Consider the following 16,814-nt stretch of genomic DNA (forward strand, 5'->3'; position numbering starts at 1 on the left):
ACTGGTATCAGATTTCAGCCTGCATACCCCTGACAAAGAAGATACAAGATGATCAAACACTCATGCATTTTTTATGCTTAAAGGTGCAGGTGGACTCCCACTTTGATGAGGGGACCACTAGGATCAGATCAGACCACCGTGTTTTGCTGGGAGCTCTGAGAAAAACAAAGAAAAATAGAGATTAGTTCAGATTAAGGTGTTATTTGAAGATAAAGCCAAAGTGCTGTGACGCTATAGGTGTTAGCATACCTTTACATCAAACTGGTCTGTGTGTTCTGTGTGAATCAAACTAAAAACATTTTTCTATTTTCTTGAAGCATATTGAGGTTGTTTAACTTATAACTTTAAAAGGACATTTATGACAAAATGGAGGAAAAAATCTTCAGGAGTACCGAGTCCGGGACCTTTTATTAGGGACCATCCGCCCTCTGTACAAGAGGAGCAGGAGTCTGGTTCACAGTGCTGGCATTGGTGGAGTTGTTCCCTGTGCATTGTTGGACTCCAGTAGGGCTGCCCTCTGTCACCGGTCCTGTGCATAACTTTTATAGACAGGATTTCTAGGCACAGCCATGGCCGGAGGGGGTCTGGTTTGAAGACTCCCAGAAGCAGGAGATTGACAGACAGATTGGTCTGGTGACTAAGATGGCGAGTTCAAGTACAGGAGAAAAGTTACTTTTCTAATTAACTGTGTGAGAAGATATTACAGAAAAAGCCTCCAGTTTAATCAAAGCCAAAAAGATATGAGTTTAGTTTCCACACTGAAATGGTCACTTCTTTCTCTGTGTAGATTAGACAATCATGCAAAATGAAATATAGCAACAAATCTGCAAGAACAGTGACATCACTGCAACAAATGTTATCAAACATATCATCTGACTGGCAGAAAACACTGACAGATGATCGCAATGTACCAATTGTCTAAACTCTTCCTAATGTGTAAGATTCAGTAACTTGCAATAGTATTCAGACCCAATGAGCTTTTTTGAATTTTGTGACATTACAACCAAATACTTTAATGTATTTAGTGGGATTTTCTGCAACAGAACAAAACAAATTAGTACATAGAAGGTGGGTAGATGTAAAATTATAGATAATGTTAAAACGTGCTGCGTATAAAAATCTGAAAAGAATATTTAGCCCCCTTTACGCTTATACCCCTGAATAAAATCCAGTACACTCCTTCAAGACTTGCCTAATTACTACAGTTCACCTATGTGTAGTTTAATATCAGTATTAATCCAGTTGCTCTGTGAAGGCCTCAGAGGTTTGTCAGAAAACATTAGAGAACAAACAGCATCATTAAGACAAGGGAACACAGCAGACAGAGCAGGGATTTGGTTGTGGAAAAGTTAAAGAAGGGATGGGTTATAAAAAAAAAATGTAGAGGCTTGGACATCTCATGGACCACTGCTCAGTCAATTATCTGAAAATAGAGTATGGCGCAACGCAGAACTACCTAGATGTAACGTTTAAAAGGGCAGGTCAGGCAGGAGAGCAGTAATCAGAAAAGCAATATAGTAAATCTGGAAAAGCTGCAGAAATCCACGGCTCAGGTGGGAGAATCTGTTGGCAGGACAACTCTTGGTCCCTCACTCCACAAATCTGGCTTTTATGAAAGAGTGAAAGAAAGAAAGCTGCTTTTGTTTATAAAGTACAATTTGCAGTTTGTTGAAAACCAAGTAAGTCCCACAGCAAACATTTGGCACAATAGGTTCCGGTCAGAAAAAACAACAATTGAAGTTTCTGTCTACATCCAAAAAAAGATTTTGGCAGAAAACTAGCCCAGCACACCCCATTTCAGAAGTGAAACATGGTGGTGGCAGCATCATGCTGTGGGAATGCTTTCTTTGAATCAGGACAGAGAAGCTGCTCACAGTTGATGGCAATACAGATTGGACTATAAATACAGAGCAATCCTGGAAGAAAATCTGGAGCTGAGGTTCACCTTTGAAACAGGACAATAACCCTAAACATACAGCAAGCGCTGCAATGGAATAGTTAGATTAGGGAAAATTCACGTGTTAGAATGGTCCAGTCAAACTGCAGCCCTGATTCCAATTGAGAGTCTGTGAAAAGAATAGGAAATAGTTTATCACAAATGATCTCAATTCAATCTGACTGAGTTTAAACATTTTGCAAACAGGAATTGGAAGAAATGTCAGCCTATCTGTACAAAGTTGGTATAGACATCCCCCAAAATACTTTCAGCTCTAATTGCAATGAAAGTTTGATGCAGGTGTAGTAAATACAGACACACAGCACACTTTTCATATTGTTATTTGTAACAAATTCTGAAAATGATTTATCAGACTACCTCAACCTCACAATTATGCAACACTTTGTAGCTGGATTTCCAAACGAAATCACAGTAACATGTACTGAAGTTATTGGTTGCAATGCAGCAAAATGGGAAAAGCGTTAAGGTGTGTGATTATGTTTGCAAGCCACTGTAAACAAGTTATTTGTAATATACTCTGAGCACTGAGATCTAAATAGAATTTATTTCGTTAACTAACCCTTTTTTCTTCAGTCAAAAAACATGTATTTTAATACTTTTATTTCATTACATTGATAGGAATTTATGCCAAGGGCATATCTTGGAGATATGATCGGGCCAATATTGGTAAAAACATCTGGCAAAAGTTAATTCAGATGCAAACGTCTCAGAGCAGCAGATCCATTCAATAGTTTGCACTTATATTCTTTCAGGTGAACCACGAGTGGATGGTAATGCTGTGGATGGAAAGCGATAAAATTTATTAGGTGAAAAACATCTCTCTCAAACAAGGCTTTCTCACTTCAGCTGTACAGTCAACCTTTTGTCTATTCATCGGTGTGTTTCAGACAATTTCTGACATTCACTGTGAAATTATTAGTCTTGTATGTGCGATTTAAAAAAACTAAATCTAAACACAAGCTTGAATCTAACATTTTCCTTTTCTCTTACCATATTCCACAACAATGCAGTGCTGAGCAAAGAAAGGGTGTTAAAGAGACACACTGTTTTTTCACATAAAACACCACCCACACAAAGCTAAAGATACTTGGATACTGATGGATGACTGGCTGCTGACTCTCCCTCTGTGGCTGTTAGCAGGCTGGATAAGAATGCGGGTGATAAATAAGCTTCTATATATTCAATTCAGTGTGAAAATTAACAAGAAAAGAAGGGAGGAAGACAGCGTCCTGAAGCTGGACTGGTATTTAAAGGTTTTTCTAGAGTACTGTTCCACTACTGTACCACTAGATGGTAATGTGGCCACAGATAAGTTTCAGGAGTAGACAGCAGCTCTGTTTCTTTCTCTCTCTGAGTCTCTCTCTCTTTCACATAATATTTTCCAGGAGATGATCCAGACTTAATATCCAGCTATGGGGAATTTATCTGGGAAGATTTTCTTCTCTTGACTGAGTCAAACAATCTTCAGATGTTACACATTTTGATATATCTCTTACACTTTCTCTGTCCAATGCTTTGACACAAACGCAAGCATACAGCTAATACAGATTGTGGAGGGATTTATCCAAGTTTAACAACGTAATTTGGAAGGGAAATATTAATTGATGGTTGTGGTCTCTGTGCTTATTTTAATTTCCTTATCAGCTCCCAAGGTGCCCGACATCTCCACATCAATGATTTTCATCAGGATGAGTGATAACTGCTTCCTTTGTGTTTATCACAAAGCTGTCACTCTCACCCAGCATGTAAATCTCTCTGCTACTCATTCTGATCGTATCCAAAGGGGGGAAATGCAAAAAGACTGCAACCATATTTGCCTGTAACCCCTCACAACTGTTAGCCAGGAAGGTAGTAATGGAGTGGGACAAGTCACAAGGCTGTGAGGAGCGTTCTTACTGGATTCATTATTATCATGCAATGTCAAAGCATTCAAAGCCTATCCATTCACAAGCTTCAATAGAGCGTTTTTTGGAACTTCTCCAGAACTTCCCATGGGCGTCCTGCATTCTTTTCTGATTAATGCTCTCTGCCTGGCTAGTCAAGTCTAGGTGGAGCTCTGTGTCTTGGTAGGTTTGCAGTTGTTCCAAACTCTTAAGATGATTGACTCAGGAGATGATAATTTAACCCAGCATTAAAGTTCTCAGCAACTTTATCCATTACCTGTCTGATCTATTCCTTGGTCTTCACAATGCTATTTGTTCACCAGTTTTCCCTAAAAAAAAAAAAAACTCTTAGATGATCTTCAGAAAACAGAATAACAGACAGAAAAATTGAATCCCATATATCCTTTTTTCCTTTATATGGCTCAATGCATGAATTTTTGACTGACGAACAGCTAGTGTACTGATTTATATAATGTATTGTGAATATTTGCTGAAAGGAAGAGCAACATTAACCTCGTATTGACATAGAAGTTGAGCATAAACATTTGATGCTAGAAAGACAAAATGGAAAAAATAATAATACAGGTAAACCTTCTCTAATCAGGCTAAAGACAAAATTATACACAGTTTGGGTGCAGCCACTAAGTCCTGGAAAAATTTCCCTTTCTTCATTAAGAAATAGAAATACAACATAACGGTTTCTGTAAAACAACTCTGCACCCTCTATTGTTGGAGTCTGCAGTCCTAGTAGCTTATTTTCATAAGGTCAAAAACAGGTACAATATTTTTCATAAGCCATTTATTGTGTTAATTGTGAAAACAGGTATATTATAAACACCTAAATACAGACTGGATTATTTTTTTCCTCAGCCTAGCAATGAATATGTTTTTTTAAGGACCACAAAAAAAATTTTAATAGCTGCAATAATGAGAATTAGTTAATTCCATTTGTTTATGGAAGAGTAAAGAAGAGTGCAGTGTGTATTTTCACTCTGATTCCCCAAAATAAAATTGAGTGCAAAGAAATTGCTTCTAGAAGTTGCCTGATTACAGTGTTCAGAAGTCTGATTTTCCAAGTTTTACCATTACAGAGCAGTAGCTTAACCACAATTTGCATCCAAAATGGCTGTTGCACAAGTACAATGTAGAAATTAGCACTTCTGACAGTATCTCTTTAAATGAGTGGTGCAAACTGGTGCTGTAAAAAAAATCTAGGTCTGAACTTGTTCCTCTTCTGTTTTAAGAGGAAGGAAATAGAGGGCAATCCAATGTTATCTGCAAATTCTAGTGTTTTCTAATTAGAACACCCTGAAGTCAGTGTGATGTCATTCTGACTTCTGAAACAAACTGAACTCAGCATTAGTAAACAGCAGATTAAACCTGCATTTAAATCAGTCGCAGTATACATTCAGAGGTTTATTACAAAACATTAGAGAACAAGGAAGTGACATCTGAAAAAGGTCGGGTGCAATTTTATTCACCCCAATTACTCTGATACCATAAATAAAATCCAGTATAACTACCTTTACCACTTGTCTGGTAAATGGAGTCCACGTGTGTAATTTAATCTTAATGAAAACACGTATTTTCTGTAAAGCCTTGTTATGGAACAACAGTGAACAAACAGCATATTGAAGAACAAGGGACACAGCTGACTGGTCAGGGACAGAGTTGAAGAAACGTTTAGCGCAGTGTTAGGTTACAAAATTACATACAAAGCTTTGAACATTTTACTATATTGAAGTATTGAATCATGGAGGCTGGAAACAAATGCATGGCTCATCATTTGAGATTTTTATTTGTAAAGATTTTGGTTTTCCTTTTCCTTCCTCTTCACATACAAAACAATAATAATTATCTGATATTTATTAAGTACTGGATAGCTTGGTTAAGTATCAACATAGCAAAACTAAGACTTTGGACCAAAGTAAAATTGGATCCTGGGGGCCACCATCTTAAAAGGGCAGATTTAGACGTCACTGTAAGACAGGATGTAAAGTAATTCTGTCTGCTATTATGCAGGGGGGCATGAATGGCAGGTCTTCTGGTTGCCCAGGTCACCAACCCTTGACCTTTGTCCCCAACCCTTCAATCTCTGGCATCTGTTCTGCTTTCCCGCCTTCCCTGCCCCCCCCCTTGTTCCATAACAGGAATTTAGCCATGTCAAAGGGTAGAAATGTGGCTTCCTGGTGTACAATAGATATTTTACAAAGACCAGACGCCCTTGTCAAAACAATCATGGCTCAGTGTGATAAATACCCCACATCCATACACTGTATGGTTCATTAAGACTCCCCTTGTCTTATGTGAGTGGTCAAGGCATTTGTAGCTGAAAATAGACGTCTTTGTTTGTGTAGCCTGCTTTGTCTGAAAAATAGGTCTGTAGGCTATGACATAACAGTGCGCTACAGAGAGCCTTTTGCTTTTCAAGCTAGTGTAGATGGCTGCAGAGGGGGCGGGGAGGAAGATAGTGGGGGAGGTGTTACATAGTGTACTCACACACACAAAAGGCTTGCTTTTTTCTCATCAGATGCCACAAGGTTTATTTACACACAAGAAATCTCACTGAAGCGTTTTCTTCGTCTGGTCTCTATACTGCAGATTTACAAAAATAAAATAAAGATAAAAAACCTGACACCAGATACTCCACTGTATATCCCCCTGCTGTAGAGTGATCTATCCTTGTGGTAAATGACACAACAAGAGGCGTGTGACTAGCAGTGCCCTTCCCCCACCCCTACATATTACCAATGCTTCTCAGTGGTGTCTAGAAAGGTCATGTGACCCTCATCAGCTTCCCCAGTTGGGGGAGGGGAGGCAGATTGAACCTGTTCTTTGTTAGGGAGGTCAGTCCCAGCTGTATGGCAGGAAGCTACTCTACCACACTCCATGTAATAGAAGCACAAGGAGACAGAAATATTTGGTCATTTCAATAAAATTAAAACATTTTGGGATTATTTCACAGTAACAGACAGCAGAGTCCTTTTGCAGACGTTCTGCTTCCAGCTGTACCAGACAGTAATCTCTTTCTGTAGGGTGCAGGGTTGGAATGAGGCTATTGTTAAAGTGATGACTTTTTAGTGTCTCAGAGAACAGATGCTGTCAAAAAAAACATGGTGGTAGGGTGAAAAAAAAACAGCCTGAAGTGAAAAAATTTACTCTTCTGATTCAGGCGTGAAGACAATTTCAGGCAGCAGGAACAGGTTGTAGCTGGAAATAGTTTGTGATAGACCAAAAAATATGAATACAAGACAGAGATGACTGCACATGTCTTTTAGTTGCTCCAGAGAACCCATTTGACAGGAAAAACTGACTTATCTGCTTTTAATTTGGTTGTTTTTTTCAGGTGTAATGGTCCTTTTAGCGGCTCCTCATCCCTTTAGAGTCAAGGTTTAGATCATATTATTATTTCATATTTAATGTTGTTCCTTAAATTAAAACACTAATGGGATGGACCACCATAAAAACACCTATATATTTGTGGAGTAAAGTGCAAAGCTCCAATGTTTTGCATTATATCTCTATAGCTACATTTTAAAATTATCTGTAAATGTAACAAATCAGGAATAAATCAGGAAACCTCCTACATTTATTCCCACTTAAAATGGCACTAATCATACATGGATGTATGACACAATGTGCATATAATAAAAACCTCATTAGAAAACAGCATTAAGAAGAAGGTTAACCCTGTTTAAACCTCAGAGATTTAGTTTGGTGTGTTACTAACTGTTAAAGCGAGAGTGAACACCATGGAGCCAACAAATGAGCAGTTTGAGGCCTTCAGAAAGAAGATTGTAGCATCTTATGAGCCAGTTAAGGGATTTAGAGAAATCTTAAAATAATTTGGAATCAGTCTTTGTGTTGGATATCAGTCTGCAAATGAGAGACCTTCAACACAGCAGCCAACAAGCTAAATTGTGGCCATAGAAGCGGGTTCGCTCTTAGAGCAGACTGCAAGACGCTAAAAGAAGTCTTCAAAACCCATAAAATGACATCACTGAACCTGCAGCGGGCTCTCGCTAGTGTTGATGTAAATGTGTGTGCTTGTACAAACAGAAAGAGACTTCGTAAGTTTAACTTTTATGGTAGGTTTACGAAGCGAAGACCATTACTCTCTGAGATAAAGATGAAGCCCAGGTTAAAGTTTGCATGAAAGAACACAGATAAATACCAGGATTTTCAGAATGACTATCTCTAGACGGATGAGTCCAAAATTGAATCATTTGGCCATCAGAAAAAAGGCAATGTTTGGCTTAAACTAAATGCACCACTCTGGCAAAAGAACATCCCACCCACTGTAAAGCATAGCTGGTGGTGTCACTGCTTTTGTGAGGCTTTGCTGCAGCGGGACCTGGCGGGACCATCATAGAATTGTTCAGCAATTTTATAGTATATCAGATGTAAACCCGCTAAAAAATAAATTAGCCTAGATATTGATATGGGATATTGTAATAAAAAATGAACTATGTAACGTGGTTTCCTAATTCTTTCATGACTGCGAAGGCTGAAATCCATCTTTGACACTTTTTTGTTTTGACGTAATTTGCTCTCGCATGCCATTTGTATATAACACATCTGTCCCACTGCTACAGCCGTGTGGACACTTAAATACTTAGTAATGACCCTAAATTAACAGTACCTAATCTCATGCTACACTATGCAAATGCTCTATCTGTGTATATGAAGATTCACTTTTCTAGTAATTCCAGATTCTTCAATCCTAAAATAAAACTGACTACTTTATGATTATTTTGGTTAATGTTTATCTAACCACTTGAAGACACTCATAGACCATTGAAATGTAATTCCTGGATGGTCATTTGATCCATAGATATAGAAGAAAAATACATCATTAGCGTATTGTCAGAGCAAAAGTAATGGCTTTCCTGACTTCGTTGAACACTTTGAACGTGCCCTTGATCAGGGCTGGATTTAGGCGGATGTGGGCAACTGGGCTACCGCCACTTTTGATGCCCCACCCACACCAGTTTATTTTACACATTTAAAACAATTAATTGTTATGCACACATCAAGTTTAAGTTTTTTAATTTCTACAAATGTATTTAATTGAACAAAAAGGTGGCTCCCGGACCTGTGCTAGGCCTGTATTTTGATGGGGCAACATCACTGAAATATGGGCTTAAAGCTTGCTGTTGATACATCTGACATGCTTTGGGTTAAGTTAGAGGTGAAGATATGACGCCACTGTTTTTAAATAGTTTTGCACTGGTTTTGTACATACCAATTTTATTAACTGAAACACGTGATGAGGGCTTGAAAGCCAATACACTTCCAGTGCATCACAAGCAATTGTATTTTATTTACTTTATTTTAGAGAATCCTTGGAACCCATTATGTAATTTGCTCACACTTGGCTTGTTTTACGTTGTTTAAAGAAAAGCATGATTTATGGACAATATAGCGGCAGTAGCACAAAAATGTGCGTTGCGCAGCAACTGCGGCGTTTACGGTAACCGAAGGAATGTGTCACACTGATGTCAACTTGTTATTTACTTTCCAAATCTGAATGACTGAGCAAGGCGAAAGGAGAATTAATCAACCGCTGGTTGACCAGGCAGGCGAAAAGCAGCCGGGGAGTGGGGGAGGGGAACCGACTGAAAGCAGGCCCAGATAGGCAACACGCAGAACTGGATTCTGCCTACACTAAAATATCTGATAATAAAAGTAGTAATATGCTGAAGAAATATTTTGATGAAAAAGCTCAATTTGATTTTAAATAAATGCTGAAATGTAATCTGTGTTTATATAATAGGAACGTGTTTTTAAATCGACTCGCTATATGATGAGGCGAGACATTAAATTGGGTTTTGCTTTAGACATGTTAATAGACAATAATCGATTTTATCAGCTTAAATGTGTTTTTGAGTATTCAGGTTTAAGGTCAGGCAGCCCTCCCCCTTCCTCGGTGTCTACGTCTCTCCTACTCGCTGCTTGCTGTCTCTCTGCGCTCCTGTCTTTCAGTGAACGGTGAAACTCCAGCGGAGTAGTCAGCCTGCAGCCATAGCCTTGCACTGAAACTCGGGCTTGTTCCAACTTTTACCGCCAGACGAAAGAAGCTCCCCGGGTCGCTCCCCCCTGCCGAACCGGCCGCGTGTAACTGACTTAAAACGCGCCGAAATATGTGGGCAGTCGAGATGGGAGGAAAGTGTTTGCTCGCTCACTGAAGTTGTTGGAGGTTCTCCTTGTGGAAGAGGAAGAGAGAGGTGGCGGCGGACACCACGAGTTCACTCTCACAGCTAAAGGTGGGTAAAAGCTCAGGATGCGCTGACTGCTCGGTTCTTTCTGCCCGGCTCTTATAAGGACTCTTAAAAATAGATTATTGTGGCGTTTAAGCAGGAGCTTGCCGGTGTTTCGCGGCTTTTAGTCACCCCTGTGACTCCACACGTGTGTTGTGAAAGTCCTGTTTGCGTTTTTGAATTATTATTGCTTATCCAAAACAAGCCACGTCTATGGTTCTTCCCTATTTTGTTTGTTTTCTTGCTCTTATGTTATCATGATTATTTACAGTAAGTTTGAACGGGCTAAAGGTTGCATCATAATTTGTGACTAAATAACTATACCCCCCCCCCCCCCCTTCCTAATACAAACCCTCCCTCATATGGATGTACCCCCTCTGTTGCTATATCAAAGCTTATTTATCAGTGATATAATATTATATTGGCATTCACAGTTAGGAAGCGCACGTGTGGGGGAAGGGAAGACTTTCAACTGTACAAGAGACTGCCACCAGTTTCAAGGGGCAGTTTGTGTTACTGTATAACTACAGTCTAATTCTGCAGCTGCCAATCTACCGAAGTGCGACTGAAATATCAAAATGATAAACTCCGATTATCATCATTCTTGGAAGAGAAACAAAATGCAAAAATATGTCTGACCTGGCCTTAGAGTAAGAAGTGTTCATCAAGACATTAGAACACTCTATTATTGATTGCTTCAGGTCAGTGACCCAAATTTTAAGCTTCACTAAGCATGGTCAAGTTACTGGTGTTAAGGTTTACCAAGGTTTTAAAAAGTTACTCTTTTAAAAACCTCTAAAATATTCCATGATAACATTCCTATGCCTTAAAGTCCTTTATGGAAATGCCAGAGAAAGTGTCAGAGTGACCAGAGTTTTCACCAGCCGTGTGAAGTTGCGTGGTAGTGGCACATCTACCATCCCTCCACATGTTGCTATGCATTGCCAGTGAACTGGCTTTAATCCCCTGTAGGCCATTGTTGCAGATTCGCTTCAAACTAACTTCAGTCTTACTGCAGCCATGGTGACGCATGTGTCCCGCCAATGCTGGTTGATGCATATTCCACACGTTCTTAAGGTCTTATCAAAACAACTTTGTCAGATTTATGCCAAATGATATAAAAAACTTTGTAGTTTGTATACCAAATACCTAAATTTGTGAACAATCTGTACATTATTTAGCATCTGCCTGACAGCCAAAATATGACGATGACTACTGCACTTTTCACCTGCTTACACAAAAGATAGATTTGTCTTTTTGAAAATATTTCTGGTCAACAAAAAGAATCATGGCTTTGAAGCTAAATGAGGACCACATGTCATTGTTTTTATTCTATACAGTTGGTATGGTATGAGCTGCGTGTTTATTAAGCCTGCAGACTTGGCTACCAGAGCTGATAGCCCTAGTAATAAACCAGCCTACATTAGCTTTTTAGACTCATGTTACTCTGTGAAAAGCAGACAGAATAAAAGTATAATGTTCTGTGATGTGAGCATTAGAAAATGGTCTACTACTCTTTTGCGTATACCTGTGTATCAAAATTGAAATATTAACTTAATGCCATATATATAATCTTATAACTAAGAATTGTCTTTGCAGCAGGAGAAAATTTAGCTTTTCAGTTTCATATAAAACCAATTGGATTATTAAATACGCTATATTCCTGTTTTGAATATACACGAAGTACTGTGAAACTAATATTAATACTCAAGGTTATATCATGAGAATGTTATTCAAAGCCTTACAGTTATAATCCCTTTATTGAGAGACCAGGGGTTGGAATAATATTTCCTTTATTTTAATGGTTGTGGATCGTAACGAGATAGGAACTCACACCGTCCCTAAGTTATTTAGCAAACATTCAGCTCATATAACTGAAAAGCCATGTGTAATTTTTGAACTGATTTTGCTGTCTAACAAAACAGTTCATAATTTAACTAATTGAAATGAATGTATGTTTAATAGAACTGGCAACATGAATGGCTGAATTGGCTCTAACCTTAAGAGGTTACATGGTGACCTGTTCCTGTTTAAGCTTGAATTTTGGTGAGGGGAACAGAGATCTCAGTATTCCCCCATTTTATGTGTAAATGTGATTATGGTAAATGCATAAAATATAATAATGTGTGACATTAGTGTTTTATTTAAATGTAGGCTGCCGAAATTGTCTGGGAATACCCAAAAAATGACACCATACGCCCAACTTAACGTCAGTCTTTTCACACTTATTTCTTCTTAATTGTGTGCACCGCCTGCTTGAATGGAAGCAGATGAAATTTGTGGTTGAGATGACTGAGATGTCTGTCTAGGTGTCCTGTTTCAATTGCTCTAAGACAGAGTGGGAGCTGATAAATGCTTTTGCTACTCCTGAGTCATTTGACCCAGGTGTTATGCTGATAGTTCCATAATCAGTTAAAGTCAAATGGCCTTTAATAGGTCTTTCATCTAGTGACAAAGAAGCTGTAGTATATAAGGTATCATAAGTAGTTTTACTGTTTCTTCCAGTTTATTTAGAAAGTAGCTAATCCTCTGATTGTCTTGGTCCATGACGGTAATGCCATAAGCCCACTGTCTTTAATTTGAGTTAAATAAAGAACAAAAAACCTATTTTGCCTTGTCGTTCTTGTCCTGCCTGAAATCTATTTTGTAAGGCAAGATTCAGAACTATTGAGTGTGTGGCAACAGAGCTGAGTCCCTGGGGTGGGTTGAGTTTAAAGCAGAAAGGCATCCTCTGCTAAAAAGTAGGGCAAGGAAGTCCCCGAGAAGAGCTTTGTCAGTCTTGTGGTGCAACACTTCTCTGTTTCGAGCTATCCAAATATTTCTGTAGCAGTATTTATTTATGATAGGCAGTGGGGGAAGGTAAGTTATTCTCTACCCTAGAGAGAAATGCAATGTTCACTGGCTACCAACCCACTGGTTCACCAGTGGTTACTCTGAAATTACACCCATAGCAGTACTGGCGTACGAAGGTATTGGGTTGGATTCGAGATTTATTTTGGCACAGTTTATTATTGTTAAGTTTTGTGGTTGCTTTGTAGTTATTTGAATTAAAATGGGTCCATGTTCCTTTTACAGTGTATTAATGTTCAGCTGTTAGTGTTTTGCATGTTTTTGTTTTTCTCAAATTATATATTTAACATAGGTCAAGATTGCATTCGCGTTAGCCTATGTGCCAAGTGTTTAAAAATACATTTTCAGAAAGGAAAAGACGTGCACGGTGACTGATAATGCTCGTGGTAACTGTTCAGGAAATTGTGAAACAACGTGTATGCCAGATTGAGAAACCTCTTTAGTTATTGTAAATATTGTTCTTTTAGTGATTTCTAGCCTTTGAACACAACTTTTGATTCTGCCATCTTGTATACCTTGTATTGCACTTAAAACAAATCAAAAACCTGCTGCTACAGACTGTATTGGCCAGGGGTTGGTATGAGTGGTAAGAAATACCACACTTTGTATAATTACACAAAAACTCGTAACATGATGAAATGAATTTTCCCTAAAAGAGAAACCCATTTATTTTCCTACTACTGCAAAATGAATTATAGCCTTGACTAATGCAGTTACAACAATGCTATCTATAACATTTATTTAGGTATTTTAAATTCTGACACATGAACACAGGCAGAGCCACATCATACTGTGCTTCATACTGTAGGAATAACAGGTCTTTCTCTGTAATCACGTTAAAATAATAGACATTTTTGCAGTTTTGACATCAAGACCTTTTCCGTAACTTCGTCCAAATTTTTTTTAAACCTCTGTATACTTTGATACAGGAAACAGTCTTATGTCAACGCCGCACTGTAGAAATCTCTGTTGCACCGTCACTGTCTTTGCCTGAGAGAATTATAAATTCTCGGTTTCATTGACTTCACTTGCATTCACGACTCTTCGAAGAAACTTAGAGTTACTATAAGATCTTATTGCCTTTTGGGAGTAATAAAGTATGTTTTAAAATGTATCAAATAAAAAAGATACTGCTGGATTTATATTTGTATTTCAGTGAAGAGTGTAGTGATGCAGGCGTTAAGATGTGTTTGGACTTAATGGATTGATGTTAATGGCACAAAATATGTGTTGAATCTTCTTATCTTGCTGAGCAGTGTGAGGTTACCATAATGTGAACAAATTAATGACTTCAGTGAAAAATTGAGGGGACTTCCTTAATGGCATCATTTCAAAGCAATGCAGCTAAAAGTAAATGCTTTACTGTTCACATGGACAAGTTTCTCATGGTACAAACAAGACTGAAATAGATCTAAAAGGGAAATTATGAGGGTGATTGTTTTTATTTTGTTTTATAACCACAATAAATAAACATTTCTATAGACCAATGGAAGTCATTTTGACTCGGGTTGTTACGTTCCTTTTAAAGAAAAGAGGTATTTGAATGACATTCCTATAAAACAAACTGCTGCACATTCTTGCTTGAAGGCGACTTGTTAGCACTAGAACTGCCCAATTCGCCTTATGAGTTGTTGCTATGTTAGCCTAAACAATGTTACTGTAGCCTTTGAGCCTGTTCAAGCAATGTAGAGCATTGCTTGAACAGATGCCAGCTGTCGCAGTATGGAAATGTTAAAATCTATTTTATAGCACTTGAATATTTTGGCATGTCAACATAAATCTAACAGCTGAACTTACTGAGGTATGTGTGGTGATCTGTATTTCTATTTTACAACTCTGTGCCGAAAAGACGCAAAAGGCTCTTCGCACATAAATTATTATCAGGTCTCGCCCCATGTTGGAGCATGTACTCGGCACCCTGAAGAGTAGCTGTTTGGAACAACTGTAAACATGTTTTGTAGGGTGTGGGTGGTTCTGAGGTCATCAGGTGACATCTATAGAAAGTATTTAATTGCTTAAGTCACCAGTGGTGTTGCAATTCATCTTTTCTTTCTTCGCCAATCTGCAGATTCTTTTAATGGTGCAAGTGTGTAAACACAGTAAATTATTCAGTTAGTAATCTTAGCCTAAGTGTTGTTATGAACATAACTTGAGATGCACCAGGCAGAATTTCGGTGGCTACCTGCGATATCTGTTTTTTTGTGAACCTCTGACTTGCAAATACTGTTTTGAGCTGATTCTTATTTAAAAAAGATATATAAACAGTATTGAAGATATGTTTTTTCTAGCCTTTTTGCCATGGGGGGGTCATTAATTATTTGTTATGGCAGTAGAGGTAATGTCATGTCACTGTTGGAGAGCAGTCGCTGTAAAGCTGTTTTCGATTAATATTTTAAAACCAAAATAGAGACATTTTAAACTGTCTTTTAGCATCTCAAATCCAAGTGGTTAGCATGGTTAGCATTCCCAAAACAGCAGTCTTTGTGTATTTTTATGTAGAATACATAAGATAACCCTATTCTCAGAAATTTCCTAAGGGCTGACAACATGTCCACATCTAGCATGTCCCATGACAGAGTTTCTAAGATCAAAATGAAAATAACAACAGGTATGTTTTATTTCATTCAGGCTTCCAGTCATCTGCTGAAGTCTTGCTCTCTCACGCTCTCTCGCAGCCTCAATAATCTGGTGATATGCTGCAACATTTCCTTTAGATAGGTATTATGCATCACTGATACTGAAAGTAGCTATCTTTGACTTAATAACATCATCTACTCTGAAGAATGACGCTGTCAGCGTGGCCTAGGAACACTCGGCAGCTGATCAGGAAAAGATTGGATTTTCAAAGTTAAGACTAATCATTTGTCGCTATTAGTGCATTCTTGGGTTTTGAATATTTCTTTCAATTTGGTGCAAACAGTAATTGGTTTTGTCTTGGTTTATATGGATCACTGTCTACATCAAATTATTGTTGCTGTTAACGATGCGCTGATTAGTCTTTTATTGGCAGATACAAATTTCTATTTTGGGGAGATTAAGGACTAGTAACAAACAAATTCAGTTATAGTAACCTTTTCATTAACTTAACATTTAAATATAATTACTGATGTTAAAAAACCCTGCTCCAGGTTCATTGATAGAGGTAATAGTATTGAATTTAATTGAAAACGATATTATTAGATTATCCCCATACATGCATTGAAGCATATGTCCCTAAGCTTTATCTAGTTTCTTTGTTTTGCTACACCCAAAACGAATTGCATCAAATGACATGTTTGCTAGATTTCAGTTTTGATGTATTTTATTAGCTGGAAACAAAGTAAAACTTTTTAGCATTTTAGTTATTGACCATTTAATTAGTCAATCACCAATTAATATGCAAGGATACATTTGAATTTGTCTCCTTTTTCTCTTAGATTGGAGGACTTTACAAATGATTCTATCGCAGGTAAAACACAATGCCATCGATACTAAAAGGCTCAGATGGTTCCGTTTTTTGCTATGAAATAACGTACGTTACTACGCATGCTTATTTTATTTGATATGGACCGGGAAGAGGTGAGACAGTGCCCTGTAAAAAATATTTGTAAGCAATGGCATGAGATGTTGGTTTGAAACGTGGCTGAAATACAAACTCTGGGCAAGGTTTTCTTTATACTCTGTTCTGTTATTGCGTAACTGAGAAGCTCATAGCTACACCTTACTTGTCTCATTCCCACACATTAATAAACTATGGCCATACTATTATCTATCAATCTCACATCCTTAACATTCTGTAGCCCTACATCATTTTTCACACCATGTAGGTTGATGATTGGCTTATTGTTTTGCTATATGTCTGAATTGCCGCGTCTCTCAGGCAGC

This window comes from Girardinichthys multiradiatus, chromosome 7 (genome assembly GCF_021462225.1).
Source record: "Girardinichthys multiradiatus isolate DD_20200921_A chromosome 7, DD_fGirMul_XY1, whole genome shotgun sequence".
In the NCBI taxonomy this organism is placed as follows: domain Eukaryota; kingdom Metazoa; phylum Chordata; class Actinopteri; order Cyprinodontiformes; family Goodeidae; genus Girardinichthys; species Girardinichthys multiradiatus.